The sequence below is a fragment of the Macaca fascicularis genome, chromosome 11 (genome assembly GCF_037993035.2).
Source record: "Macaca fascicularis isolate 582-1 chromosome 11, T2T-MFA8v1.1".
NCBI lineage: Eukaryota > Metazoa > Chordata > Mammalia > Primates > Cercopithecidae > Macaca > Macaca fascicularis.
In genome coordinates, this window is record NC_088385.1 from 100,228,354 (window position 1) to 100,252,496 (window position 24,143).

General features: G+C 41.9%; 1 long non-coding RNA gene and 1 pseudogene across 1 annotated transcript in view; both read right to left on the minus strand.

Moving 5' to 3' along the window:
- Nucleotides 1–24,143, minus strand: part of LOC123567566 (uncharacterized) — a 111,132-nt gene that overhangs the window by 21,851 nt on the left and 65,138 nt on the right. The gene's annotated exons all lie outside the window — the stretch shown is intronic.
- On the minus strand, nt 20,780–20,898 carry LOC123567705 (5S ribosomal RNA; annotated as a pseudogene).

Below are 24,143 nucleotides of genomic sequence, written 5' to 3' on the forward strand. Positions count from 1 at the left end.
TTTCCTTCTCTCTCTAGAGCATACATTACACTGGACATCTGATTACCCCATTTTATGCCAACAGGTCCTTCTACAAATGCTAACCATTATTGTTTGTGCCAGGTCTAGTTTGTGCCAGGCACCTTGCTGAATGCTCTACACACCCAATCTCATTTACTCTTCCCAAGAACCCCAGAAGGAAGGTGTGCATTAGTAATGTCCTGTGACCACTCTGATAGTAGATGGCAGAAAGAGAATCTGAACCACATCTGACTTCAAGTCTGAGTTCCTAACAAAGATAGGAATAACAAGCAACCCCGGATGCTACAGTAGCCAGACGCTTGCTAGTAAAGGCCAGAACATTGACTCACTAAGCTCTGAACTCCTCTGCCCCCATGCTGCCAGGGGCACAACCCCAACGGACTGCCCAGCACACTGCCCTAATGGGCCATTGACTCATCTGCTCCAATGAGCAAATCACTGCACAAAACTCCTCCCCCACAGAAAGGTGTTGGTCCTCCGGCATTCAGAAAGAACCAGGAGCCAACATACCACTCACAGGAAGAAAATGCACACACTGTCTCTATTTGTTATTCCTCCTACACAAACTCTTTAAAATGATTGAGCTTAATAAAAGAAGATGTTTCCCTGCAGCTATAGAGAGGAAATGTTCTAAAGTAAAAATCAGAACACAGTCTGACTAGGATCACTATGGCTATAGCAAGGATGTCCTCAAGGGGAGAAAATGAGCTTAGCCAAATGCATCCAATCTGTTCTCCTGGACCTTCTAATGAGCAGGACCTGCAGAAGGTGAGGAAGGTTATGGTTGCACCCGTAAACACCTCTTGGAAGCACCTGCCTTATCGGTGCCCCATTCTTTCACAACTGCACCTCACTCCCAACCCCACTTCCCTGCCAAAGCTGACAGCACCAAGAGTAGAGGCCTGTTGGGGCATCTTTCCCAGATTCTCTCCTAGAGACTGGAATTCAGGAATTCCCACTCTTGAAGATTCTCGAACTTACAGCAGTAGAAAAGCCAGGAGGAAACGCCAGTCTTGGGTGAGCAGAATAAAGCAGCCTGAGTGAGAGATGAGATGAGAGATAGACACCAGCCCAGGTGGACCCGTCACAGCCCCGTCTCAACACCGCCCAGTGAATCTACCACACATCTCTAGTACATTTGTTTCCCCATTTCCAAAATGAACATTCTCCTCTCTTCAAACCCCAGCCCTCCCATGCCTGCCCTACCCTTCCTTTGAGTCCTGAATTGTATTCCTTATTGCCTCTTCCTGGACTCCTCTGTCATAATTATGCCCCCTCGTGGATTATTCCCATGAACATAGAGTAATACTGCCCATCTTCTAAAAACAAACAACCTCCAACTGGGTGTCATGGCTCACGCCTGTAATCCCAGCAGTTTGGGAGGCTGAGGCGGGTGGATCACTTGAGGCCAGGAGTTAGAGACCAGCCTGGCCAACACGGTGAAACTCCATCTCTACTAAAAATACAAAAATTAGCCAGGTGTGGTGGCACAAGCCTGTAATCCCAGCTACTCAGGAGGCTGAGGCAGGGGAATCACTTGAACCCAAGAGGCAGAGGTTGCAGTGAGCCAAGATCGCACCACCGCACTCCAGACTGGGTGACAGAGAGAGACTCCATCTTAAAACGAACAAACAAACAGAAACATACACAAACCCAACCTCCCTTTTCCACACATTTTCTTCTAGCCCACACTTCATTTTTCTGCTCCTCTTCAAAGCAAAGAGTTGTCTCTATTTACCACCTCCACATTTTAAAAAATTTTCTATTCTCTCTTCAGTCCACTTTAGCCAAGCTTCTTTCCCAATCACCTTGTTGAAGTCAAGATTAAAATACAGAGACAAATCTCTACAAGTAATGTTTTCTTTGGCAAGAAAGGATTCCAATGTGGGGTGTACACACAGTCCGGGTGGTTTTTGGTATATCCAAAGAACAATAGAAGGTTGGGGTTTTATAAAAACGAGAGAGGATCGTTATGTGTGGTCCTGAAAGAAAATTCATTGCGATTAGCAAAGATTTGGGGAGCTGGCAAGCTCCAATTGGTGGGCGAGGGTGGTGGGCAAAGTTAGTCCTAGGATTGCAGCAAGTTATGTCAGCAGCTATAGATAAAACTGGTTTCGAGGTTACAACCAGCAGTTTCAGCTGCTGGACTTGCAGAAAGGAACATTTCTAGAGCAATGTGAGGTATCCTGGATGCTTTTCCCCAGACCCCTTGACTCTGTTTGGTTGAGTATGACAAGAATGGCCCAATTCATATGACCAACTTTCACAACCCCATGAAGACTGGTCTCATCAAGGTTACTAATGGCTTCGATGTTTGCCTAATCTAAGGATCACACGTTAGTCTTTTCTCACTTTGATGGCCTGCAGCATTTGGCAAAATGATGAGCATTGTCTCCCATGCAAGATTTGCATGACACTCCCTTCTCTTGGCCTTCCTTCTCCTTTTCTGCCTCCTTCTCCATCACCTTTACTGTATCCATCTTCTCTTGTTCTCCAAATACTGAGGGGAGGGAGAGTGAGGTAGGAAAGGAAGGAAAGCAAACACAATGTTGCATCCCTGAGCTGGCTTTCTCTTAGGATCATGCATGGCCAGTTACTCCATGTCACAGGACCTCCATGCAAGAGATCACAAGAACGACTGCATCTGAGCACTGGCCGTCCAAGGAGAGGAAGAGGGAGGAATTTATCCACCGGCTCCCATTCCCCAATGGTCAAAAGTTTACTCCACAGGGTGTTAACTCCTCCTCACTTCCCAGTTGCTTCTACAGAGGCATTGAGCACGTTTCTGTCATCAATAAGAAATCCCCAAGATGGAAAGTGACACCCACAAAAGGCCAGTGGGAGCAACACAGAGCCAGCCACAGAGGCAGAACAAATCTGCAAGGCCCCTGAGGCATGTGAGCCTGACAGCACCTGGAGTAACTCATGAGAGGTGTCTGATACCCCAGTCCTCTGTGCACGACGCCAGATTTGCCAACCTCACATTTCCTCGTGAATGTCTAATAGGCATGTGAAGCAGAACATGGCCAAAAGAGAACTTTTCTTCCTCTATTCCCCAACTTGCTCTTCCTATATCTTCCCTGCCTTGGTCAGTAACATCTTAATCCAGCTAGTTGCCAAGCTGAAAAGTGAAGGGTTATCATAGACCTCTCTTGCCTCCTCGCCCCACTCATCTATCAGTATGTCTTGTTGGCTCCAGATACAAAATGTATCCCAAATCCATCCACTTCTCCTGTCTACACTACAACCAACCTAATCCTGCCCATCGCCATATCTCAGATAGATTCTGCTTTTCTGAACCGGTCCTGCTCTTTGTCCCTCTAAAACACAGTCTCCACACAGCTGCAACCAACCAGAGATCCTTTCTTTTTTTTTTTTTCTTTTTTTTTTGGGGGGGGTAACATCTTATTATTTAAAAATTTCAAAACCCCCACTACCCACCCTTAACAAGTATCCAATCATGGCCAATGTCATTCATCTCTATCTCTGATTTTGAGGTAAATCTCAGGTATTACACCATTTGGTCTATAAATGATCTGATTTTGCATACATTTGCATCTCTTAAAGATAGGAACTTTAAAAATAACCACATCTAAGGAAAAATCAATAAAAATTCCAATTAAAAAAACATGAAGTGTTTTGTTTGTTTGTTTGTTTGTTTTTGACAGAGTCTCATTCTATTGCCCAGGCTGGAATGCAGTGGCACAATCATGGCTCACCCCAGCCTCGACCTCCTGGGCTTAAGCAATCCTCCCACCTCAGCCTCCTGAGTACCTGGGACTACAGGCCTGTGCCACCACACCCAGCTAATTTTTGTATTTTTTGTACAGATAGGGTTTCACCATGTTGCCCTGTCTGGTCTCGAACTCCTGGCCTCAAGCTACCTACCTGCTTCAGCCTCCAAAAGTGCTAGGATTACAGACATGAGCCACTGCACCTGACCCAGAATGGTCTTTTTAAAATGTAGAGCACAACATGTCATTTCTTTGCTGAAAACCTTCCCATGTTTTCCATCATGCTCTGAACAAAGCCAAACTCCTTCTTAAGACTGCTTTCACATGGCTGCTGCCTATGCCTCTGGTCTCATTTCCAGCCAGGCTCTCCCTGTCTGTGCACACCAGCCACCTTCCTTCTTCCCTGGGAGCCTTTGTTCTAGTTGTTCTCTCTACCTAGGAGGCTCATTCCTGTCACCTTCCTATGCTTGGCTCCTTCTTGTCACTCAGGTCTCAGTTTACATAAGGACACCTCTTATCACCTGTCTCAAGTAGCCACCCAGTCCTCGCCACATGACTCTACTCTAATTCTCGCCATAGTCTTTTGCCCATGACATTTCCAGTGTGTCCTGGACAGGTTTACTCTTATTGTCAAGCATGACTATTAATAGCACTTCATTCACTCTCAAAAGTAGGCAACAAGGCTGGACACGGTGGCTCACGCCTGTAATCCCAACACTTTGGGGGGCCAGAGTAGGATGATCGCTTGAGCCCAGGAGCTCAAGACCATCCTGGGCAACGTGGTGAAACCTCGTCTGTACAAAAAATACAAAAATTAGCTGGGTGTGGTGGCACATGCCTGTAGTCTCAGCTACTTGGGAGGCTGAGTGGGAGGATCCCTTGAGCCAGGGAGTTTGAGGCTGCAGTGAGCTGAGATCGCACCAATGCACTCCAGCCTGGTGACAGAGCAAGACCCTGTTGCAGAAAAAGAAGTAGGAAACAAATGTTATGATCACTCTATTTATAAGAAATTTATTTTGGTTTGACTTTTACTAGTTTATCACCTATCTCCTTCTATGAGGATATAAGCTTTTTGATAGGAGGTCTCTCTGATTAGTTCTTTACTGTATCTACAGTAGTTGGCTCATAGCAGGTGCTTGATAGATATCTGTGGAAGGAAGGAAGAAGGAGGGAAGGAAGGAGGAAGGAAGGAGTGAAGGAAGAAAGGAGGGAGAGAGGGAGGGAGGAGGGAGAGGGGAGGGAGGGAGGAAATGAGGGAGGGAAGAAGGAAGGAAGGAAGGAGGAAGGAAGGAAGGAAGGAAGGAAGGAAGGAAGGAAGGAAGGAAGGAAGGAAGGAAGGAAGGAAGGAAGGGCATGAGGAAGGGAGGGAGGGTGGGCGGGCTCTGGCCCTGACTTTCCAGTTCCTAGTTTCAGTCATCTTTTGTAGTAAGCACTAGGCTTCCATAATCTCCCATTAAAATTCCTGTTTTGCTTAACATAGATGGAATGGTTTTCTGTGACTTATAAACAAGCAATTCTTGACACCTGCTGATTTATTTTAATAAACTGTCCACTTTCCTTTTCATGCTATACTTTACTTCTAGTGAATTGCTTTATTTAACAAAGAAAAAAAACTTTTATCAGCACCATCCTTTTAAAAAGTGTTTTCTTTCATCGAAAGCCATTGAGAAGTCTGGAATTGCAAACAAACAATCCTAATACAAGGTAATTCTTTCTGCTCCAAAATCTACAATAAATATTAGTGACACTGTGGCAATAAAACTTTAGATCCTGATTATGCATGAACCCGTTTTTACAAAAACGTTTCGGTGTAAGATAGAAATGCATTGTCAAAACAGCATTAAACCCTTGAAATAAGAGCCAGATTTTTTTTAATTCAAGTATGTAAAGCATGTGTGTTGCCATGGCCTTCAGGTCATTCCATTTCAGGAAATTCATGCTTTAAAATAGTCATTGTCAAATAAGAGCCATTCTGAAGGAAATGAAAGGTTGGGTATTATTTAAGGAGAACAATCCAAATATCAACCTCATTTTGTTTTGTTTTTAATAGGGAATGCTGGTGGTTGGGGGTTTTCTCTGAACTTCAGATAGCAGATAATGACAGGAATGTTGATTCATAGTGCACAATATTGAGAAAAAATAAATAAACTCATTCCCCAAGTAACAGTAACAGTCTTTGAACAAAGAATGAGGAAACCAAGTATGGGAGGAGACAAAGAAGTTTTACTAAAGAAATGTGCTCCATACACTTCTCCAACCTCAGCTCTGCTCTCTTTCCCAAAAGAAAAGATTATATTTAAAAACCAAAAGAAAATTAGAAGATCATCACACCTCCTTCCGGTAGCCCACCCCCACAAGCAACAAGTGCCATTTCTGTAAGAAAGGCACTATAAATTCATTTGTTTCATGAAAATCCATTGTATTGAACTGTGCTAGGATTTGGATGTACAGTGTGAGTAAAACAGAAAAAATCTCTGCCTTCTTGGGGCTTGCGATCTTGTTGAACCCTCAGAAATAACAAGGCCCAAATCCCAGCCTATGTGATTTTTCCCGATGTGATTTTTCCATCAAGGAGGCAGCATTCCATAGGCCCTATAGTCAGTTAAGGGGCCTGGGTGAAAATCCTGGCTTTACAGTTTACAAGCTGGGTGATCTCAGGCTAGTTACTTAATCTCCCTATGCCTCAGATTCCTCTTCTGTAAAACTAAGATGGTAATAACATCTACCTCACAGGGTTGTTGGGAGGATTAAATGAGGTAAGCAGTGTAAAGCAGTTAGATTAGTGCCTGACATAGATTAAGCAATATTTAAGAGTTTGCCATTTTTATCATTAGTACAGCAAAGTGGGATTGACTGAAAAGGTCTGTATTTAGAACAGTTAATCAATGAATATAATATGCAGCAAAACATCCCTGTACACAGTTTCCTGGTAGCCAGACCCAGACAGGAATTATGAGGTTTCTTATTTGGAGAAACTGAATGGCTCCAGAGAAAAGACCTTGATATGGTTAGGCTTTGTGTCCCCACCCAAATCTCATCTTGGATTATAATTCCTATAATCCCCATAATTCCCACGTGTCAAGGGAAAGACCAGGTGGAGGTCACTGAATCATGAGAGCAGTTTCCCCCTTGCTGTTCTCATGCTAGTGAGTGAGTTCTCAGATCTGATGGTTTTATAAGGGGCTCTTCCCATTTCGCTTGGCACTTCTTCCTGCCGCCTTGTGAAGAAGGTACCTTGCTTCCCCTTTGCCTTCCGCCACGATTTTAAGTTTCCTGAGGCCTTTCCAGCCATGTGGAACTGTGAGTCAATTAAGCCTCCTCCCTTTATAAATTACCCAGTCTCGGGCAGTTCTTTATAGCAGCATGAGAATGGACTAATACAGACCTCCATAGGATAGCATTCAGAAATTTCTCAGTTCACAAAGCATTCAGCTCCTTAATTTAAAAAGAAGGAAAAGAGAATTTTCCAAGTATTGCAGCCAACTCCCTGCTGCCAATCATCCTAAAACAACTACCCTCAGAAAGTTAGCCCCACCGAGGTCTGAAGCATCCCCACTCCACTCTCCAGCAGCTCACACATCATTATGCATGAAGAGCTAAGGGTGACCAGACCTTTGATAATAGAGAGACACCAAGAAAAGCAGGTATCTCATCAGAAACAAAGAAAACAAGAAACTGAAGAGAACCTGAAGCCCCTGAAAGATTAGGGAAGATATTGCACCTATAAAATAACATCAAAATTTTATGGGGACAAAAAAAAAAAACAATAGAGAACAAGAGAGTTTGGGGAGCATTAAAAATAAAATTGCTCAAATTGAAAATCCATTATTTTTAATTTGTTAAAATAATGAACAGTTAGAGGATAAATTAAAAATAAATTAAAATAAAGAACAGTTCGAGGACAAATTAAAAAGCACACACTCACACACACACACACACACATATATATACATATTAGTCAACCCTGTTCCCCTCCCTTAACAGTCAGTGGCATCAAGAGCCTGTCTCCCCTAACCCATTTTTCTTCCCCATTTCACGCTCTGGGCTATAGTACAGCACTCTTGACACTAGAGACATCTGGCAGATGAGGCTGGAAAATGCCCAATGAGGGATGGAAAGAAGGAGTGATGGCAGAAGTTGAGCCCAACTTCATACCTTTGCAGCCTCCTGGGCTCAGTTCCTGCTGCCCATCCCTAGACATGCTCTTCCCCTCTGCATAGAGGCAACACCTGATGAAGGTTTCATAAGTACACAAACAATGGACTGGAATTACACAGACTGATTGTGTGTCCAGACTCTGCTATGAAGTTTCCAAAGAGGCGAAAAATCATGTCCATCAGAACAGCTATCGGCTTGCAATCTTGTTGTCACCATCATCCAAGAAGAAACTATCAATTTTATTTGAATGGCCTTTGGCAATATTGGTCTGAGAATATGTGGCATGAAATAATAATGATTACTATTAAATTGATTATAAATAAATACATATATCAACTGATATATAAAACAAATGATTGGGCCAGGCACAGTGGCTCACTCCTGTAATCCCGGCACTTTGGGAGGCCAAGGCAGGAGGACAGCTTGAGCCCAGGAGTTTGAGGTCAGCCTGGGCTAACATAGTGAGATCCTGTCTGTACAAAAAATTCAAAAATTAGTTGGGAGTGGTGATGTGCACCTGTAGTCCCAGCTACTCAGGAGACTGAGGTGAGGGGACCACTTGAACCCAGGAGGTCAAGTCTGCAGTGAACTGTGATAATAATAATAAACTGATAATGTGAAAGAAAAGATAAATATGTAAAGGATTGATCCAAGATCTCAAACATTCGACAGGGGTTCCTGAAAGAGAAAATGAAGGGGATAAAATAATCAAATAAAGAACTTTTTCCAAGGTTTGAAGAACACAAATCTTCAGATCGAGAGAACTTAGCACAGAAGAAAAACCTATACCAAAAAAACAGCATCATGAAATTCCAGAGTATGAGACACGAAGAGAAAAAATAAAATCCCTGCTTCACATGATACACGAAGGTTGATGACAGGTAGATTGAAGACTTAAATGTGGAAGTCAAAACTTGAAAACTTTAAGAATAGAATATAGCATAGCATCCTCATGTCCTTAGGATAAAGAATGATTTTTCAAATAAGACATCAAATGTGCAACATATAAAGAAAAATCTGTAGCTGAGCAGGATGGCTCATGCTGGTCATTTCAGCACTTTGGGAGGCCAAGACTGGTGGGTTGCTTGAGCTCAGGAGTTGGAGACTAGCCTGGAAACATGGCAAAACTCCATCTCTACAAAAAATACAAAAATAAATGGCCAGGTGTGGTGGCTTGTGCCTGTAATCCCAGCACTTTGGAAGACCGAGGCAGGAGTTTGAGACCAGCCTGACCAACATGGTGAAACCCACTCTCTACTAAAAATACAAAATTAGCCAGGCATGGTGGCGTATGCCTGTAGTTCCAGCTTGGCAGGCTGAGGCAGGAGAATCACTTGAACTCAGGAGGTGGAGATTGCAGTGAGTTGAGATGATGCCGTTGCACTCCAGCCTGGGCAACAAAAGCAAAACTCCATCTCAAAAATACAAATAAATAAAAATAAAAACAAATTAGCCAGGCTTGCTGGCACACACCGATAGTCCCAGCTACTCTCGAGGCTGATACAGGAGGATCACTTGAGCCTGGGAGGTCAAGACTGCGGTAAGCCATGATTGTGCAACTGCACTCCAGCCTGGGTGATAGAGTAAGACCCTGTCTCAAAAAAAAAAAAAACACAAAAAACCGAAATGACACATATGACTACATTAAGTTTAAAACTTATATTTAATCAAAGGACACTGACATGATTTGGATGTTTTTCCTGCCCAAATCTCAAATTGAAACGTAATTCCCAATGTTGGAGGCAGGGCCTACAGGGAGATAATTGGGTCATAGGCACAGATCCCTTATATCTTGGTGCAGTCCTCGTGATACTGAGTGAGTTCTCACGACAGCTGTTTGTTTAAAAGTGTGTAGCACCTTCCCTCCCTCTCTCTTACTCCTGCTCTCACCATGCGACGTGCCTGCTCGCACTCCACTTTGTGCCATGACTGAAAGCGCCCTGAGGCCTCCCCACAAGCTGAGCAGAAGCTGGCACAATGCTTGTACAGCCTGCAGAACCATGAGCAAACTAAACCTCTTTTCTTTATAAATTATCCAGTCTCAGGTATTCCTTTATAGCAAGACAAGAACGGCCAACACAGAGAACATATCAAAGTTGCCTGATCACTCATCCTTTTGCTCTTTCCTCCTGTACTCTGACTGCAGTTCTCAGCCTTACTTGCAGCAAGTGTAGCCATGTGATGGCATAGTGGTCAATGAAATGTGTCCATCTGGGACAAGGCACCCTCCATCACTTAAAGATACACAGCTAACAGGGCGTGTGTTTTGGGTTTTTTTGTTTGTTTTTTTATTCTCAGTGTTCAAGACATATTTGAAGGGAGGAGGAGGTGGAGGTTGCCGTGAGCTGTGATCGTGCCACTGCACTCCAGCATGGGTGACAGAGTGAGACCCTGTCTCAAAAATAAAAATAAAAATAATATGGAACTCAGAATAGCAGCATTTAACTTTCTAGAAATGGTCATCATTCAATTTCAGCAACACGTATGCATTACTACTACTTCACATCAAAATCCCCGTGTTTGCAAATAAAATATGAAAGTGCTTTGCAAGTATAAAAGGTAACATAAACGGAAGTGTGCTGCTAAGAGGAAAGAAGTGCTAAAAAGAGAGAGTGAAACCCACGAAAAACATTATTTTATTTTCAATAAGAAGAAACAGTTGCAACGTCCTTAGCAATTCAACTACCCTTGCTTGTTCTTCAGTGTCTAAGTCTGTAACATGGAGGTAATAATAATACCTCCCTTATAGGATTGGTGTGACAATTAAATGGGTCAATAAACTTTGGAACTTAGAACAGTATCCAGCATTTCCACATAATGAATAGTTTGGTGTTTTTTTTAATACTATTGCCTTAAAAATGTCAATGCTCGCAGCCCTCAGTAAAAGAAAAAAAAAAAAAAAAAAAAAAAGGAGAATGAGTTGAGAGAAGAGGGGGATGGAGCCATAAAAGAGGCTGAGCACTTTTTTTTTTTTTTTTTTTTTTTTGAGGCGGAGTCTGGTTCTCTTGCCTAGGCTGGAGTGCAGTGGCGGGAACTCAGCTCACTGCAAGCTCCGCCTCCCGGGTTCACGCCATTCTCCTGCCTCAGCCTCCCGAGTACCTGGGACTACAGGCGCCCGCCACCTCGCCCAGCTAGTTTTTTGTATTTTTTAGTAGAGACGGGGTTTCACTGTGTTAGCCAGGATGGTCTCGATCTCCTGACCTCGTGATCCGCCCGTCTCGGCCTCCCAAAGTGCTGGGATTACAGGCTTGAGCCACCGCGCCCGGCTAGAGGCTGAGCACTTTTTACAGGCAATCTGACTTGATGCCTCCCTACGAAATTATGAAGCAGATAAAACTGTGCCTGTTTTATAGATAAGGACAAAGTGGCCAGAAACTATATGGCTATTAAGTATACTCCGGACACATTTTCATTTCATTTTACTGTTTTTCCTCCTTTTTTAATTTTTCCATAATTTATTGGGGTACAGGTGGTATTTGGTTACATGAGTAAGTTCTTTAGTGGTGATTCGTGAGATTTTTGGTGCACCCATCACCCAAGCAGTATACACTGCATCATATTTGTAGTCTTTTATCCCTCGCCCCCCAACAGCTCTTCCTTCCAAGTCCCCAAAGTCCATTTTATCATTCTTATGCATTTGCATCCTCATAGCTTAGCTCCCACATATCAGTAAGAACGTATGATGTTTGGTTTTCCATTCCTGAGTTACATCGCTTAAAATAATGGTCTCCAATAATAGTCTCCAATCTCATCCAGGTCACTGCAAATGCTGTTAATTCATTCCTTTTTATTGCTGTATAGTATTCGTGTGTGTGTGTGTATATATATATAGTATATATAGTATTTGTGTGTATATATATATATACACACACATACCACAGTTTCTTCAGCCACTCATTGATTGATGGGCATTTGGGTTGGTTCCACAATTTTGCAATTGTGAATTGTGCTGCTATAAACATGCGTGTGCAAGCATGTTTTCCGAATAATGACTTCTTTTCCTCTGGGTAGATACCCAGTAGTGGGATTGCTGGATCAAATGGTAGTTCTAGTTTTAGTTCTTTAAGGAATCTCCACACTGTTTTCCATAGTGGTTGTACTAGTTTACATTCCCACCAGTAGTGTAGAAGTGTTCCCTGTTCACCACATCCATGCCAACATCTACTGTTTTTTGATTGTTTGATTATGGCCTTTCTTGCAGCAGTAAGGTGGTATCGCACTGTGGTTTTGATTTGCATTTGCCTGATCATTAGTGATGTTGGCCATTTTTTCATATATTTGTTGGCCATTTGTATATCTTCTTTTGAGAATTGTCTATTCATGCCCTTAGCCCATTTTGATAGGATTGTTTGTTTTTTCTTACTGATTTGTTTGGATTCATTGTAGATTCTGGATGTTAGTCCTTTGTCAGACATATAGACTGTGAAGATTTTCTCCCACTCTGTGGGTTGTCCATTTACTCTCCTGGCTGTTCCTTTTGCTGCGCAGAGCTCTTTAGTTTAATTAGGTCCCAGCTATTTATCTTTGTTTTTATTGCATTTGCTTTTGGGTTCTTGGTCATGAAATCCTTGCCTAAACCAATCTTTCGAAGGGATTTTCTAATGTTATCTTCTAGAATTTTTATAGTTTCAGGTCTTAGATTTAAGTCCTTAGTCCATCTTGAGTTGATTTTTGTATAAGGTGAGATATGAGATCCAGTTTTATTCTCCTACATGTGGCTAGCCAATTATCTCAGCACCATTTGTTGAAAAGGGTGTCCTTTCCCCACGTTACATTCTTGTTTGCTTTGTCAAACATCGGTTGACTGTAAGTATTTGGGTTTATTCTGGGTTCTGTATCCTGTTCCATTGGTCTATGTGTCTATTTTTATACCACACTATTTTGGTGACCATGGCCTTAGAGTATAATTTGAAATCAGGAAGTGTGATGCCTCCAGATTTGTTCTTTTTACTTAGTCTTGCTTTGGCTATGCATGCTCTTTTTTGGTTCCATATGAATTTTAGAATTGTTTTTTCTAATTCTGTGAACAATGATGGTGGTATTCTGATGGAGATTGCGTTGATTGCTTTTGGCAGTATGTAGATTGCTTTTGACAGTATGGTCATTTTCACAATATTGATTCTATCCACCCACGAGCATGGGATGTGTTTCCATTTGTTTGTGTCGTCTATGGTTTCTTTCAGGAGTGTTTTATAGTTTTCCTTGTAGAGTTCTTTTGACTCCTTTGTTAGGTATATCCCTAAGTATTTTATTTTATTTTTTGCAGCTATTGTAAAAGGGGTTGAGTTCTGGATTTGATTCTCTGCTTGGTTGCTGTTGGTGCATAGAAGAGCTACCAATTTGTGTACATTAAACTTGTATCTGGAAACTTTGCTGAATTCTTTTATCACTTCTAGGAGCTTTCTAGAGAAGTCCTAAGGATTTTCAAGGTAAACAATCATATTGTCAGCAAACAGTGACAGCTTGACTTCCTCTGTACTGATTTGGATGCCCTTCATTTCTTTCTCTTTTCCACTTGCTCTGGCTAGGACTTCCAGTAGTATGTCGAAGAGGAGTGGTGAGGGTGGGCATCCTTGTCTTTTTCCAGTTTTCAGAGGGAATGCTTTCAACCTTTCCCCATTCAGTATTATGTTGGCTGTGGGTTTGTCATAGACGGCTTTTATTGCATTAAGGTATGCATTAAGGTATGTCCCTTGTATGCCGATTTTGCTGAGAGTTTTAGTCATAAAGGGATGCTGGATTTTGTTGAATGCTTTTTCTGCATCTACTGAGATGATCATGTGATTTTTGTTTTTAATTCTGTTTATGTGTATCACATTTATTGACTTGGGTATGTTAAACCATCCCTGCATCCCCGGTATGAAACCCACTTGATCATGGTGGATTATCTTTTTGATATGTTGTTGGATTCGGTTAGCTAGTATTTTGATAAGGATTTTAGCATCTATGTTCATCAAGGATATAGGTCTGTAGTTTTCTTTTTTGGTTATGTCCTCTCCCGGTTTTGGTATTAGGATGATGCTGGCTTCATAGAATGAATTAGGGAGCGTTCCTTCTTTCTCTATCTTGTGGAATAGTGTCAAAAGAATTGGTACCAATTCTTCTTTGAATGTCTGGTAGAATTCTGCTGTGAATCTGTCTTGTCCTGGACTTGTTGCTTGTTATTGGCCTGTTCAGGGTAACTAATTCTTCCTGATTTAAGCTTAGAGGGTTGTATTATTTTTCCAGAAACTTATCCATCTCTTCTAGGTTTTTCTGGTTAATTCATAGTAGCCTTGAATAATCTTTTGTATTTCGGTGGTGTCAGTTGTAAAATCTCCTGTTTCATTTATTAGTGAGGTTATTTGGATTTTCTCTCTTCTTTTATTGGTTAATCTTGCTAATGATCTATCAATTTATTTACCTTTTCAAAGAACCAGGTTTTGTTTCATTTTTCTTTTCTATTTTTGTTTTTGTTTGTTTCTATTTCATTTCGTTCTGCTCTGGTCTTTGTTGTTTCCTTTCTTCTGCTAGATCGGTCCCCAACTCCTACTGGCTTGGAGGGTTTCTGCTCAGAGATCTGATGTTAATCTGATAGATTTTCCTTTATAGGTTACCTAGTGCTTCTGTCTCACAGCTCTTAAGATTCTTTCCTTTATCTTAACTTTGAATAAGCTGATAACAATGTGCCTAGGCGAAGATCTTTTTGCGATGAATTTCCCAGTTGTTCTTTGTGCTTCTTGTATTTGCATGTCTAGATCTCTAGCAAGGCCGGGGAAGTTTTCCTCGATTATTCCCCCAAACATGTTTTCCAGGCTTTTAGAATTCTCTTCTTCCTCAAGAACACCGATCATTTTTAGTTTTGTTCATTTAACAAAATCCCAGACTTCTTGGAGGCTTTGTCCATATTTTCTTATTCTTTTTTCTTTGTCGGATTGGGTTAATTCAAAGACCTTGTTTTTGAGCTCTGAATTTCTTTCTTCTACTTGTTCAATTCTGTTGCTGAGACATTCCAGAGCATTTCACATTTCTAAAAGTGGGTCCCAAGTCTCCTGATTTTGTTATTGTTTTTTCTTTAAGCTATCTATTTCCCTGAATATTTCTTCCTTCATTTCCTGAATCTTTTTTTTTTTTTTAATTTCCTTGCATCAGGCTTTGCCTTTCTCTGGTCCTTCCCTGATCAGCTTAATAACTAACCTCCTGAATTATTTTTTAGGTAAATCAGGAATTTCTTCTTAGTTGGACCCATTGCTGGTGAAGTAGTATGATTTTTGGGGCAGCGGTGTCGAAGATCCTTGTTTTGTCATATTACTAGAGTTGGTTTTCTGGTTCCTTCTCATTTTGGTAGGCTGTGTCAGAAGGAAGATCTAGGACTGAAGGCTGTTGTTCAGATTCTTTTGTCCCATGGGATGTTCCCTTTATGTAGTACTCTCCCCCTTTTCCTATGGATGTGGCTTCCTGTGAGCTGAACTGCAGTGATTGTTGTCTCTCTGCTGGGTCTAGCCACCCAGTGAGTCTACCCGGCGCTGGGCTGGTACTGGGAGTTTTCTGCACAGAGTCCTATGATGTGAGCCATCTGTGGGTCACTTAACTGTGGATACCAGCGCCTGTTCCAGTGGAGGTGACGGAGAGTGCAATGAACTCCATGAGGGTCCTTAGCTTTGTGGTTTAATGCTCTATTTTTGTGCGGTTGGCCTCCTGTCAGGAGGTGGCACTTTCCAGAAAGCATCAGTTGTAGTAGTATGGAGAGGGACCAGCAGTGGCTGAGGCCCTTGAACTGCCAATATTATATGCCCTTTGTCTTCCACTACCAGGGTGGATAGGGAAGGACCATCAGGTGGGGGCAGGGCTAGGTGTGTCTGAGGCTGGACTCTCCTTGGGCGGGTCTTGCTGCGGCTGCTGTGGGGGATGGGGGTGAGATTCCCAGGTCACTGGAGCTGTGTACCTAGGAGGATTATGGCTGCCTCTTCTGAGTCATGCAGGTTGTCAGGAAAGCAAGAGAAAGCCGGTAGTCACAGGCCTCACCAGCTCCCATGCAAACCGAAGTACCAGTCTCACTCCCACTGTGCCTCCCACGACAGCCCAAGTCTGTTTCCAGGTGGAGGGTGAGACAGGCTTGAAAACTTGCCGGAGGTTATCTGCCTCTCAGCTGCAACAGAAAAAAGCTTTAGTTTTTCCCTTACCTGTGAAGTCTGAACACCTGATTCACCCCCTCCCCTTAGATCTGGCCAGGAGGCTTCTTGCCCTGTTTAAATCGTTGCAAAGTTCAGCTAGAGAATTCCTTCTGCCTGTGGAGTTTTCCCCCTGCTCCTTTGGCCACCCTCTGGATGGATCCCTGTGGTGTCAGGCAGGAATGGGCTGTTTGGGGACCCAGCAAGCTCCCAGGGCCTTTCTGCTGCTTCCTCTACCCATGTATTTTGCTCAGCTCTCTAACTTGACTCAGGTCCAGGTAAAGTCAGAAGCTTCCCCCGCAAACAGACCTTCAGTTTCTCCAGCGGGCATGTGTTCAGGAGAGGAGGGTCTCCCTTTCCCACTTCCACAGTTGGGGCAGTCACAGTATTTGGGGTGTCTCCCGGGTCCTGCAGAAGCAATTCACTTCTTTCAGAGGGTCTGTGGTTCCTCTTGGGATTGCTGGTTTGTTCTTGCAGTCGATCTGGAGATAAAATTCACAATGCAAGCCTCCGCATGCTGCATTTTCATTTTACAAGGCACTACAAGTGCTTTACCTTTCAGATAAGCCATATAATTCCACAGACGCAACTCCATTATAATATGCTAAAGATTATTTAAGCTGTCATTCTTGCTAAATTGAACCATAATCAAGCTGTCAAGGAGGCATAAAATCTCAAAGACTGCTGTTAAATCACCCTTTTGCCTCCTCATTAGCAGGGAAACTGACCTTAGATGTTTTAATCTCACCTCACAAGTGTTATTTCTCCAGCCTTCACTCACTGCCCCTTCCCTCTACAGTCCTGAACCTAGGGTTCTAGCAGAAGAGAAGCTGCTTTGGATGGGCCCCTTGTCCCATATGTCCCACCCTCTCTCCCTGTTTCATTTTGGCAACCTTGGCTAATATTACCAGAGATGTGTCTTATTTTGTCAGTTTTCTCAAAGAAGCAACTTGCCATTATCAATAACTTTTATTTTGTTTTCTATTCTACGTAATTTACATGTATTAAGTTTTTAGCCTTTGTAGTGTATAGTTCTGTAATTTCTGACAGGTACAATCACGTAGGCAGAAACATGAAGATATAGAGCATTTCGATTATCCCTAAAAATTCCTTACAACCCTTTGTTGTCAGCTCCTTCCCTCACCTCCAACCCCTGAAAACTACCATGTGTTTTCTATTCCTCCAGCTTTGCCTTTTCCAGAATATCATATAAATGAAACTGTTATGCCCAGACCCTCTATTCCCCAAAGAAGACCACCAGAGTCCAGAGTCAAAGCCAAGCGGTAAGGATCTTTATGACAAGTTCGAACTTGGTCCCTCCATTACACAGCATACAAGAGGGCCCCGAACAATGCGAGTGTTTGCTTTTTATAGCCCGAAAGTTACAGGGGAACAAAGGAATTCTTTTGGTTCCCGCGCTTTCGTAAAACTTTGAACGGCTGCCTCCTTATCGGAGACTTTTCCAGGTGGTGTTTGTACTGGGCTCAGGAAGTTTGAGAGATATATGGCGATATGTGGTGGGATGGGAGGATGGGATGTGTTTGTACTGGGCTCAGAAAGTTTGAGAGATATATGGCGATATGTGGTGGGATGGGAGGATGGGATGTGTTTGTATTGGGCTTGTTTTGAGCCCGGGGCTGAGGAATGTGCCCGGCTCCTCTCAGCTTACATCTGTCATCGCAGCACTTTGGGTGGCCAAGTTGGGCAGATCACTTGAGGTCAGGAGTTCAAGAACAGCCTGGTCAACATGGTGAAGCCCCATCTCTATGAAAAATGTAAAACTTAGCTGGGTATGGTGGCGCATGCCTGTAATCCCAGCTACTCGGGAAACTGAGGTAGGAGAATTGCTTGAACCTGGGAGGTGGAGGTTGCAGTGAGCCGAAATCGGGCCACTGCACTCCAGCCTGGGCAATAAAAGTGAGACTCCATCTCAGGAAAAAAGAAAAAAAAAAAATTAGAGAGTTCCCCTGCATCTTCAAGAGCACTTGGAAATTTTTTTTTTTTTTTTTTTTTTTTTTTTGAGACAGTCTCACTTTGTTGCCCAGGCTAAGTGCAATGATGCAATCTCGGTGCACTACAACCTCTGCCTCCTGGGTTCAAGTGATTCTCCCACCTCAGTCTCCCAAGTAGCTGGGAATACAGGCACCTGCCATCATGCCCGGCTAATTTTTGTATTTTCAGTTGAGACAGAGTTTCACCATGTTGGCCAGGCTGGTCTCAAACTCCTGGCCTCATGTGATCTGCCTGCCTCAGCCTCTCAAAGTGCTGGGATTACTGGCGTGAGCCACTGTGCCTGGCCAGCACTTGGGTTAAAAAAATTTTTTAAGCCACTCTATTTTGGGTTTAGTGGTATCTCTTTGTGGTTTTAATTTGCATTTTCCTAATGATGCTGAATATCTTTTCAAATGCTTATCGAGCATTTTTATATTTAAGTTTCTTTTTGAGTTGTTTGCCCATTTTTTAATTGGTCTGTGTTTTTCTTATTTTTGAGCTTTGAGAGTCCTTCATCTATTTTGTCCTACAGCACATATTGATTTCCTGCTGTCTTTTTTATCCTCCCAGGGGCTACATCTGACATTTTTGAGATGAGTATACAGATTGTGTTTTGCCCAGAGCCACTAGTCACAAAGGAAGGAGGGGTCCAGATATTTATAAAAGATGGGAAAGGCCTTGATTGTACAGTAATCCAAAGTTTTCCAATCTCTTCATCCAAGTTAGAACAACACAGTGGGTCTATGATAACAGAAAATAAAGAAACAACATAGCACAAAAGTCTTAAGGAATGGGCCAAACTGTGTCCAGAATTGGTTCCTTCCGGTGGGTTCTTAGTCTTGCTTACTTCAAAAATGAAGCTGCAGATCCTCATGGTATTACAGTTCTTAAAGATGGTGTGTCCGGAGTTTGTTCCTTCAGATGTTCAGATATGTCCGGAGTTTCTTCCTTCTGATGGGTTCACGGTCTCACTGACTTCAGGAGTGAAGCTGCAAACCTTTGCAGTGAGTGTTACAGCTCTTAAAGGTGGCACATCCAGAGTTGTTTGTTCCTCCTGGTGGGTTCGTGGTCTCGCTGACTTCAGGAGTGAAGCTGCAAAGCTTCACAGTGAGTATTACAGCTCATAAAGGTAGTGTGGACCCAAAGAGTGAGCAGCAGCAAGATTTACTGTGAAGAGTGAAAGAACAAAGCTTCCACAGCATGGAAGGGGACCTGAGTAGGTTGCCGCTGCTGGCTCCGGTGGCCAGCTTTTATTCCCTTATTTGGCCCCTCTGACATCCTGTTAATTAGTCCATTTTACAGAGCGCTGATTGGTCCATTTTACAGAGTGCTGATTGGTCTGTTTACAAACCTTTAGCTAGACACAGAGCGCTGATTGGTGCATTTTTACAGAGTGCTGATTGGTGCATTTACAAACTTTTAGCTAGACACAGGGTGCTGATTGGTGTGTTTACAATCCTTTTAACTAGACAGAAAAGTTCTTCAAGTCCCCCCTCAACCCAGGAAGTCCAGCTGGCTTCACTTCTCGAAACTAGTGAAAGAAGTTAGTTTGGTAGCTACTTCACTCTGAGACAGGACCAGAAGGTACCATTTTCATTCTACCTTTTTCTCAAAAATAAGGATTTCCTGTATGTCCCTCATCTTCAGTTTCAACAGGACTGATCTGGTTGGCTGAGCACTGGAGCCAAAGTGGAGAGGAAGAGGTAGCATCCTAAGACGAGGGGACACTGGGGGAAGGAGAGGAAGAAGAGTGCCCTTGTGCACACCAGAGGGATGGCTCAGTATGTACTGAGCAATGATTTTCTTTTCTTGGTTTTTTGTTGTTGTTGTTATTGTTGAGACAGGATTTCACTCTGTGGCCCAGGCTAGAGGATGGTGGTGTGATCTTGGCTCACTGCAACCTCTGCCTCCCGGGCTCAAGCTATCTTCCTGCCTCAGCCTCCTGAGTCACTGGGACTACAGGCACATGCCACCACAGACTAATTTTTGTATTTTTTGTAGAAATGGGCATTTCCCCATGTTGCCCAGGCTGGTCTCAAACTCCTATATTCAAGGAATCCACCCGACTCAGCCTCCCAAAGTGCTGTGATTACAGGAGTGAGCCACCATGCCCAGTAAGCCACCATGCCCAGCCTGAGTGATGATTTTCTATGTTGCAATATTATCTGGACTCCTTGTGCACACTTGGTCAATAGAAAGATTTTTAGGTAGGAAAGGCTTAGAAATGGTAATCTGTTTAGGAGTAAAAAAAAGATCAGGAGGGGCATGCCACTATGTTTGCAAATCTCTCCCAAAAGATTACAAATATCAACACTCCATATCAAAGAAGAGGGCAGAGATGAATCTTTATGCTAAGGGACTGTAATATCAACCTTCTAGCCATTCAGGACAAAGTGAGGATAAGAATTAGCTCAACTCCCTATCACTGTTTCCACTACATTTCTACTTTCACAAAGGAGAAAATTTTTAAATATTATATAAATTATAATTATATTCTATAAAATATAATTGCTATGTGATAAATATAATACACAATTATAATATGCATATTTGTCTATTTTAATAGACGTACTAAATCACTGGCTTTTAACTTTAGTCAAATAATCAAAACAATCTTTGCACTTCTGATTCCATATTACTTACTTGACCCGAGAATATGTTGTGGTTTTGAAGTACTCACAGCATCTACGAAATGAAAAAAGGCAACTTCAAATTGCCCAATCTTTCTTACAGCACCCGGTATTCCCATGTGGTCTCCCATTCAAGTACTAACCAGGCCCAACCGTACTTAGCTTCCAAGATCAGACGAGATCGGGTGCGTTCAGAGTGGTATGGCCACAGACCAAATTGCCCAGTCTTTCTATGGGAAACATAAGTAGTATATTTTTATTTCCTTTCTCTATGTCAAAATAGACAATTAAACCTGCAATACAGAAGTGTGAATTCCTTCAAATCAAAATCAAATTACTGTGCCCTAGTAACTCACCAAATGTCTTGACCTCTATAGTTTTTTCGTTGACCCCTATACTTTGGATTATTTCCTTAATTATCAGAATTTACATAGGGCTGTTCCACATCGTGGCACTCTGTGCAAGATGAGTGGTTCAGAAAACACATCATCATGGGTCATCGTTTATAATGAGAAGTAGATTAACCCAGGGGCATGCCATCAGATGATCTGCCAAAGGTACAGTTGACAAAGTCTTCATCAGTCAGTACTGATATAAATACCATCCTCCTCAGCAGATCATTTGCAATGTGTCTCTCAGAGCTAAATCAGTACTCTAATTGCAACATCAGTTAGGGGCCCTGCTTGGTGATGAGAGGGGCAAAGATAAGAGGATGTTCTCCACTGAAGCTATTTATACACACCACGTAGTCCTTAATTATCTGTAGGGAGAGGAGGGAAATAGAAAGAAAGTTGACATGACTGAAATTGAATCCACCCACCGCCCTTTGTACCACTCCAGCAAGAGAAAATTCTTACTAAGAAAAGTACTTACTTTCTAAGAGAAAAAGGTAAGAAACCTCGAGCTCTATGAGAGTACCGCCTACTCAGTTGCCAACTGATATTTAAATGCTAATACTCCTTTTTATTGTGTGAGTCTTACAACCATTCAAGACTTCAGGATACTTAAAAAAAAGAAAACTTAAGTTTTATATCCCCAAAATTAAACAAGCAGTCTAGGTAGAATCTCCTTTTATCGTTAAAGATAGAAAAAAAATGTGGATTAGAAAATTGATTCAGCTATTTCAGAAGTTTGGTCAATAAAAAATCCAGACTTAAATACAAGAAAACTTCCTGGAACTCAACATACAATTATTGATTACTGTTGGGGCTCAAAAACCAATACCCAAGAATATGATGTTTTGCCATCCTGAGCTGAAGAAACGTCAAGGTCTCTCTGACTTTCCCTGCACCCCTCCAAGAAGCTGAAGTTTCTTTAGCTGCCTAAGATCCAGACCCACCAAGAACAACTGTTTTTTCTTACCAAGATATAACCCCATCTGAGCAGACCCTTTTATCATTTCAATTCCAAACAGAACTATTTACAAGTTAATCCTGCATTGCCCCTTAATAGAATTCCTTCCCCCTCTTCTATAACCTGTTTTACCAGGATCCAAGCCCTCATTCTTTCTGTAACCTCAAGATGGTTTATAAGCTTCTGTACCACATTGAGTAGCTGGGTCTTCATTCTGAAGGCTCTCATGTATACACGGCAAATAAATTTGTATGCCTTTTCTCCTTCTGAGCAATCTGCCTCATGTTAGTGATTTTCAGTGAACCTTTAGGGGGCCAAGAGCCTATGGCCCCCACATTACATATTCATAAATTGATATATGCCAGGAGATTCAAAAGATAGTACAGGATCAAACATAAGGTACATTTGGGAAGAAATAGCTATAATAATAACTGTTTTTGTTTAGTGTTTCTATGTGTCTGGGACTGTGCTAAAAATTTTGCCTATATTATCTCAATAAATTCTTTCAACAACTCAGTAACAGACACAGAATTATCCATGTATTACTGATAAGGAAACTATGGCTCAGAAGATTAATCAATCCAAGTCACAAAGCATTAAAGGGGAAGTATCAATATTCAAATGCTCATCTGACTCCAAAGCCTATACCCTAAAATACTACTCTTCATGGTATATATTTGTATCAACCTCATGGCTTATCTTACTTATACTTCTTGTATTCCCATAATGTTGACTGACCTTTTTATTGATACTGGCCCAATTGTCCCATAGAACTGATGATTATGGTTTTTTAAATAAACAGAAATGGACTCTCCTTGACCTTAAAACTTGAAACTTACATTGTTTTATCTGAGTTCCTTCCTCAGGAAACTGACTCTCAGGTAAGAAACTGAAACTCATCAGATCACTGCATCCAGACAATGAAGATGCCAGACACCTCATCCATCATGATTGTTTCCTTACCCCTCCATGATTTCTCTCTTCCCCTACATAGCTACCTTCATACTCTGCTATATAACCACTGTATCAATCCTCAGTTTTATTTGGTTGGAAGAGATGGACTTGAGACTGATCTCTCCTCTCTCCAGCTAACAAGATCCAAATAAAAATTCTTCTTCCTTGGCAATACTGGTTGTCTCAGTGATTGGTTTTCTGTGCTGTGAGAAAGGTGACTTAGACTGAACCCCTGGCATTTCAGTGACATTATGACCTTTCAAGGCACCTCTTGCCATTTCCCCATGCATCTTTAAGCTGTGAATCCACTATGAACTGTTTAACTTTCTGGTTATTTCCCAGCTCAAATCTAACAATGAGGTCATTGTAGGTCTAGATCTTTCCAGTCTGCACAGAGACTTTGCACTGGGCACCCTGACAATCCAGTGATTGTGCATGTGTCCTATACCTAGTCTCATTCCAATCAGCTGGTGGCTGACAGAGAGGGAGCAGGAGAGGAAGGGAGCCTTGCCCTTTTGGCAGGGGTTCTGGGTAGGCCAGCTTTCCTTGGCAAAGCTACAGAAACTGGGATTGACTTGGGTAACACAAATGCAGACTAGTTTGAAACCATCAAAAATGATACAGTATCAAAAATGATACTGTAAAATAATATTTAATGACATGAAAAAGTCCACTCTCTAAGTTAAAAAATAAACACACACATTTGTATATATGCACTCAAAGTCTAAAAGAATGTTCATTAAATTATTAACAATTATCTTGAGAACCAGAAACAATTTTAACTTTCTTTTTTATTCCTTTTTGTATTATTTGAACTTATAATAATAAATGTATATACTTGTAAACGTTAAAAAGTATGTAAATGTTTTCTCTTTTGGAAAGATATAAGAATCTATGTATACCATTTGATGAAGCCATATTATTATTATTATTATTATTATTATTATTATTATAGATGGAGTCTCACTATGTTGCTCAGGCTGGTCCAAACTCATGGTTTCAAGCAGTCGTCTCACCTCAACCTCCAGCCATATTATTTTTTAAATTTATCATTAAAAATAAAGATGAACTTAAAAATATAGCTAGGAAAACATTCATTGCCATATTGGCAAGATAAAATTTCAAATAAAAGAGTCTAACAGCAAAACATT